We start from the raw sequence: 6,174 nt of genomic DNA, 5'->3' as shown, positions 1-6,174 counted from the left end.
GCTACCCATGCAGCCCCCTGCTACCAAAACCTTGCCACATAAACCAAATACAGAGGTGAGACACTCATTACCTCTCTAGGAGGTGACTGAATATTTCTATTTAGGGAATGACAGCTTTTAGAGTAGCTGTTTATCTTGCTTTTCATTTTCTGTAGAAACACTAACATTGCAGGTCTGGCAGATGTTCCTTTCCTGAACAGTTCCTAGCATGCTCTGACTAGTTTTGCCAGGAGGAGAGGCAATGGGCACAAACTGGAACACAAAAGATTCCATCTAAACATCAAGAAATACTTCCATTACTGTGCAGGTGTACTGGTATAGTTTGCCCAGAGAGGCTGTGGAGTCTTCTTTCTTGAAGGTCTTCAAAAGCCACGTGGACATGGTCTTTGGTAACCTGCTCTGGGTGTCCCTGGTTGAGCAAGAAGTTGGACCAGATGACCTGCAGAGGTCCCTTCCAATGTCAACCATTTTGTGATTCTGTGATTCTGTGATTTGAAGAGACATCCTCCAGGCAAGCCGGCTTCAGACAGGTTCTGTAGCAGACAAGGGAAGGGGAAACTAATGAGGAAAAAATAATGCTGGTAAGAGACCTGACCCTGTCACTGACTTTAGCACAGACACAATGATTTCAGCTTACACTGTAAAGACATTCAACTATGACCAGACAACAGACTTGTTAATTGTAAACACACCATTAGAGAACAACACAACTTCTTTCCTGAAACAGGTTCAAAAGTAATTTAAGATAATATTTGAGCACATCATTTTAATGAAAGAGCTATATAGCAGCAGCGTGTTTTCTGCATCTAATAGCCACACTCTCATGAGCCCCTGAAATCTGTTCTGAGTTTCTTAATATGAATCTGAAAGTACTGTCAGTTGTCTTTGTACACAGAGGAAAAATTTGTGCTCCATCATGGTACAGGAATCAAAACTGCGCAAAAAGGCATTTGTAATATTCTGCAACAACTGTCTAAAATTATTTTCTTTTCCAAGGGATGCTCAGTGTGAACACTCCTGACTCTCTTCCTGAGGTCTTCTCAGGATGGGAGAGTAAGAATTTGGTGAATTTGGCTGCCTCAGAATTGCTGGCATCATGACTAGTACTATCTGTTTCTGGGCCATGTTGTGAGAAAGCCATCAGATCAAGGGAGGTGATCCTCCCCCTCTACTCAGCCTTGAGGCCACATCTGGAGTATTGTGTCCAGTTCTGGGCTCCCCAGTACAAGAGGGAGATGGGGCTACTGGAGCGAGTTCAGAGGAGGGCTACAAAGATTATGAGAGGACTGGAGCATCTGTCCAACGAGGACAGGCTGAGAGATTTGGGCCTGTTTAGCCTGGAAAAAAAGAAGACTGAGGGGAGATCTCATCAGTGCATATAAACATCTGAGGGGAGGTTATTGAGAGGATGGAGCTCTTTTCAGTTGTGCACAGCAACAGGATGAGAGACAATGGGCACAAACTGAAGCACAGGAAGTTCCAGCTGAATATGAGAGGGCACTTCTTTACTGCGAGGGTGATAGAGCATTGGAACAAGTTGCCCAGAGAGGTTGTGGAGTCTCCTTCTCTGGAGATACTCAAAACCCACCTGGATGTCATCCTGCGCAATGTTCTCCAGGTAATCCTGCTTGGCAGGGGGATTGGACTAGGTGATCTTCAGAGATCCCTTCCAACCTCTGCTATTCTGTATGATTCTGTGATATAGAAATGTGAATAGAAATTGACCTAAGAATTTTATTAAACTGTAAACTTGCTCTATTTGTTGATTAGTTGTTGTTTCCTGAACAAAGTTTAAAGAAGAAATGTGCACCTACATAAACCAGTCAAAAATGAAGGACTAATTGGGTTCTTTCAAATATTTTCAGCTTTTTGGAAAAAAACACTAATGTATACAATTGGTAAGGAAAAAAAAATATTGGTAAGGAAAAAAAAAATCCATGGACCAGAACGACCAAAGAACTATCTGTTTTTGAAAAACTTCTATCCCAGGAACTATTGGACATGTACACAAGGAAAAAAATGGATCATTTCTTGTCTCTGAAAAGACAATTTGTTGAACTAGGGTCAACGTTTGGATAATATTGATAATTCTGCCTTGCAGCTCCTTACTTTGAATCCAGCCTACAGACACAGGCTTCAGCTCAGAACAAAGCTATTTTATCATTTTCTCAATAAGCATAAACATTGGTTCAATAAAATATATGAGTATTTTCATCAGTCCTTTCTAGGCGAATAAAGCATATGTATTGACCGTTTCAATAGTTACATGGGATTGTTTTACATTGTATCTTCTGACTAATAGTGGTTTGAGATAACCAGTAAATTTGCAGCCCAATATTTCTTAATTCATCCTGGGATCTGGGAGAAGTTGGAGAATAAAATGACAATGCAGAGCAACCTGTGTCCTAAATATAGTTTGTTTGTTTGTTTGTTTTTCATCACCATTAAGATATGTTTGCAATTTATAACTGATTTTGGATGAAAGGGGATAAAATCTATGATCTATTAGATTCTGTGATGCCAGTAAAGAGACTGCCAATTCCCACTCCCTGAATGTGTTGTAGCAGCACAATATCCCCAGATGGTGGCTGGAAAGCCAAACCACTATTACTTACCAAGGAGAGAAACTACTGAGACACAGTGCAACATTGTTTGATTTTTGTGGTGAATTTAACTAAAGACCGCAATAGAAGTAGAGCCCTGATGCTAATAAAGCTATCCAAGGGTTGAATATAACTCTGCCTCCTTCTGGCAAATGCTTTTCATATTTATTTTGACTTTTATAACATTCCTTATTAGACAGTATCCCTTTTAAAATAGTATTCCCACAATCAATTATCTCTTTCCAGTAAATCCAAGCTTCGCTATAGGTATTAGCAACTTTAAGGAGTGTAAGCAAGAAACCTGCTCTGTGCACTCATGGACTGTATAACATCTTTGCATTTATAGGGAACAGAAGATCTGGTGGTAGGTATTGAGCTAATTAGGTCCCCAGGGTCTCCTGATATTCACTGAATAATGTTTCAGTAGCTAGGGTCTCTTTCTCATCTTGAAAACACAGAACAAGACAAGCTCTGAAAATCATCACCAGATTTTCTTTAAATTTCCTGATGGGTTTAATAAGTCTGTGTTACTGTGCTAAACTTTTAATTAAGCTGATATATATTTTTTTTCAAATGTTTGTACAGTATTTTTCTTTCCATGAAAATATCCTGCAGTGACTCTCTATTTGAAAAAGATATTCACAGCATGTTCACAGCATTGCAGTAGGATCAGATGGGATAATGAAGGGAATATGTACTTCTCAAAAGATCTGGTAATGTCATGGATTTTGACAGAAAAAGGCAAAGCAATATTACATATATTTTACTGATTAGCACATAATCCACATGTATAGCTAGTTCAAGAGTCTGCAGAGTGCTTATATGCATTTGGTAAACATGACTTGATGCTTAAGACTTGTTGCTCCTGCTTTTGATCAAGTGCCTCAGACTCAGATAGCAATTTGTGTGCTTTTCTCTCCAATCTAATTTAATGAAGGGAAGATTCCTATTTTCCTTTTATTTTTAAATTGAAATGTAAATCTTTACTTTTCAGGTGGCACTGGGTTTAGGCACTTGGGAGGTTTTGGTATCTCAGCAAACATCTTATAAGACATGTTCTTAGCCCATTGGAAACCCTCTCTGCATCTTCCCACTTGCCCCTCACCAGGAGCTTATTGGTTCTTGTCCTGCCCAACTGCTCCCTTCAAGCACAGGGAAGAGAGGAGGCTGAAACCATTTCCAGTATGTCAGACATACCTTTCTCTTCACGTGTTTCTAACCTTCCTTTCAATGCAGGAAGAAACCTCATTGCTACCAATTGTTTTGAGATGGCTGCAGGGAGAACCAGGGTGGACAGCTGGTTTCCCTCACCCATTGTGTGCTGTCCTGCAAACAACCTCTGCTTGGGTAAGGCAGCTTTACCTTCTATCAGCCTGCCTTTCAGGTGTTGTAAAGGCAAATAGTCTCCCTTAAAATTAATTAAATTTAGGTCAACTTACACAATGAAGAATTTGTCCTCTTGCTGAATTTTCAGTGGGACCCTTATGTTTGTGTTGCTCTAATGACCTAACAAGTAGCCACTCTTTGCACAGCAATTTGGAGCGATGAGCTTCTGCTGAAAGGCATCGCCTGCTGTCAGGCTCCAGCAGAGACAGACTACCAGTGGTGAAGCCAGCCCTCCCTGCTGCCCTTGCATGTCCCCATCTCCCTCACTGTTGCTGTGTCTGGTTCAGCAGAGCCCTGTGGTGGTGCCAGCCTGCAAGGGGAGTGGAGAGCAGGAGGTGGGCAGGAAGAGCCGACCCTTCACAGAGGAATGGATAAAACTGGTAATCAGAAGCACTGAGAGGTCATATGGGTACGTGCCCCTTCTCCTTCTCCAGATTACAATAAACTAGATATTTATAGTCTTTCCCAGAATCACAGGGTTTCTTTTCACAGGAACTAGAGGATGAAGCCAATAGCTAGAAGATATGTTTTAAGCTATGTAAAATAGAGTTGTTACCTTTCTTCACTCTTAATAGTTTCTTGTAACAAGTGTGTGCTCAGTGCTGAAGATGGATTAGAATATGTCTCTGAAGGCAAGAATTCATTTGATGGCAGTCTGACTTGATTTTGGCAGTTAGAGCACTCAGTGCACCATTGCCAATTCTCTGTGTTGCTTCACAGTAAGTGACACTTCCTTCAGCTCATCTCTTGTTAAAATTCACAGAAGCTTCCAAAGAAAGCTTTCCAAAGAGCAGTGCTCTGCTTTGCATTGCAGACTTCATGAGAAACTCCCCTGCATAGATCATTGGAACAGCTGAAACCTACATGGCAGAACATTTAAGCACGCAGTTATAGACACATTTAAGTGTATTTCCAAATGCTTTGATGTCTCTGGCTCGTTGCTTGATCCTAAGGTCTGACGAAGGAAATAAGACATTTCCAAGCTCAGGTTTTGGCTGGAAGCCGGTGAAATTTCTTTTCCCATGTAGATGTAGGAATCTAGCAAAGCTTCTACACATAGTAGAAGACTCAAATGTTGGAGGGTAGGATTTGGCCTGTACACACAGATAGGCAATTCTCTGTAATAAGAACCAAAAGAAAATCCAGTTATGGAACTGTTGTTTGAGGGAGGTAAACAAGCCACACAGATCTGAGGAAAAATGGTGCATGCCTGTAAGTATATTTGTGTTCTGTTAAGAAATAAATATTATACCAACAATAAAGCTAAGACTAAACTTTTTTCCTTGCAGATTTCCTTCACAGTAGCTGGACTGAGATGTTAGAAAATGCTGGTGACCCTATGGAAATGAGTGTGACTGTTTATTTTTGCTTATTGCTAATAAAAGTAGCTTTTGCTTTCAAATCTGTCTAGAGATTCTGATAGCTTTTTGTATTCCTTTAAGTATCTCAGACAACAATCCAATCCCATTCCAATCTACCACTCTACTGTTAATAAAGAATATGCAAAAGGTCATTTCTATGATTCTTTTCATTTTCTTTCTCATTTCCATTTTCAAAGAGTCTAATGACACTCAGCAGAAAGAAAGGGATTATGATTCAAAGGAATTTGAAATTGCTTCCTATTTTTTATTTGTGTATGTTTTTTCCCCCCTTTTCTATGGTGATATAATATTCTTTTCATTATGCACTAGCTTCTAATAGGGTTTCTTAGTGCTTAAAGTTAAGGTTGTAAAGAATTTTTTGCGTACACAGGAAATTATTGTAGGGCCCTATCATGTTTGTTGACACTATTAAATTGCTTATTGTCAATAATTCATTTGAAGTCTTTTTCCCTATGCACACATGATTCACAGACATACAGAAAAAGGAACAATCTCCTGTATCTGCAAATGAATTAAAATCAACAAATTGCAAATGGTAAGTTTAGGAAATATTAGGAAATGAAAGCACTGGCTATTACTCAGTGCCCACCTTTCTCTGTGGCTCTCTCTCTGGCTGAGAGCAAAGCTGATAAATAAACCTAATGTCAGTTCTAACTCAGCCCTGGAATTGTATGTGGTTTGGATGTTTTCAGTACCACAAGCTAGCAGCTAAATAAGTTATGTAACTGAGAATGAAACCATATACTTTCACATTGGAAAAACAAACAAACAAAAAAGTACTTTTGCAATCAAGAACTGTAAAC

The sequence above is a fragment of the Aythya fuligula genome, chromosome 1 (genome assembly GCF_009819795.1).
Source record: "Aythya fuligula isolate bAytFul2 chromosome 1, bAytFul2.pri, whole genome shotgun sequence".
NCBI classification, from domain to species: Eukaryota; Metazoa; Chordata; class Aves; order Anseriformes; family Anatidae; genus Aythya; species Aythya fuligula.
The sequence above is the reverse complement of the archived record's forward strand: the minus strand, read 5'-3'. Positions refer to the sequence as shown.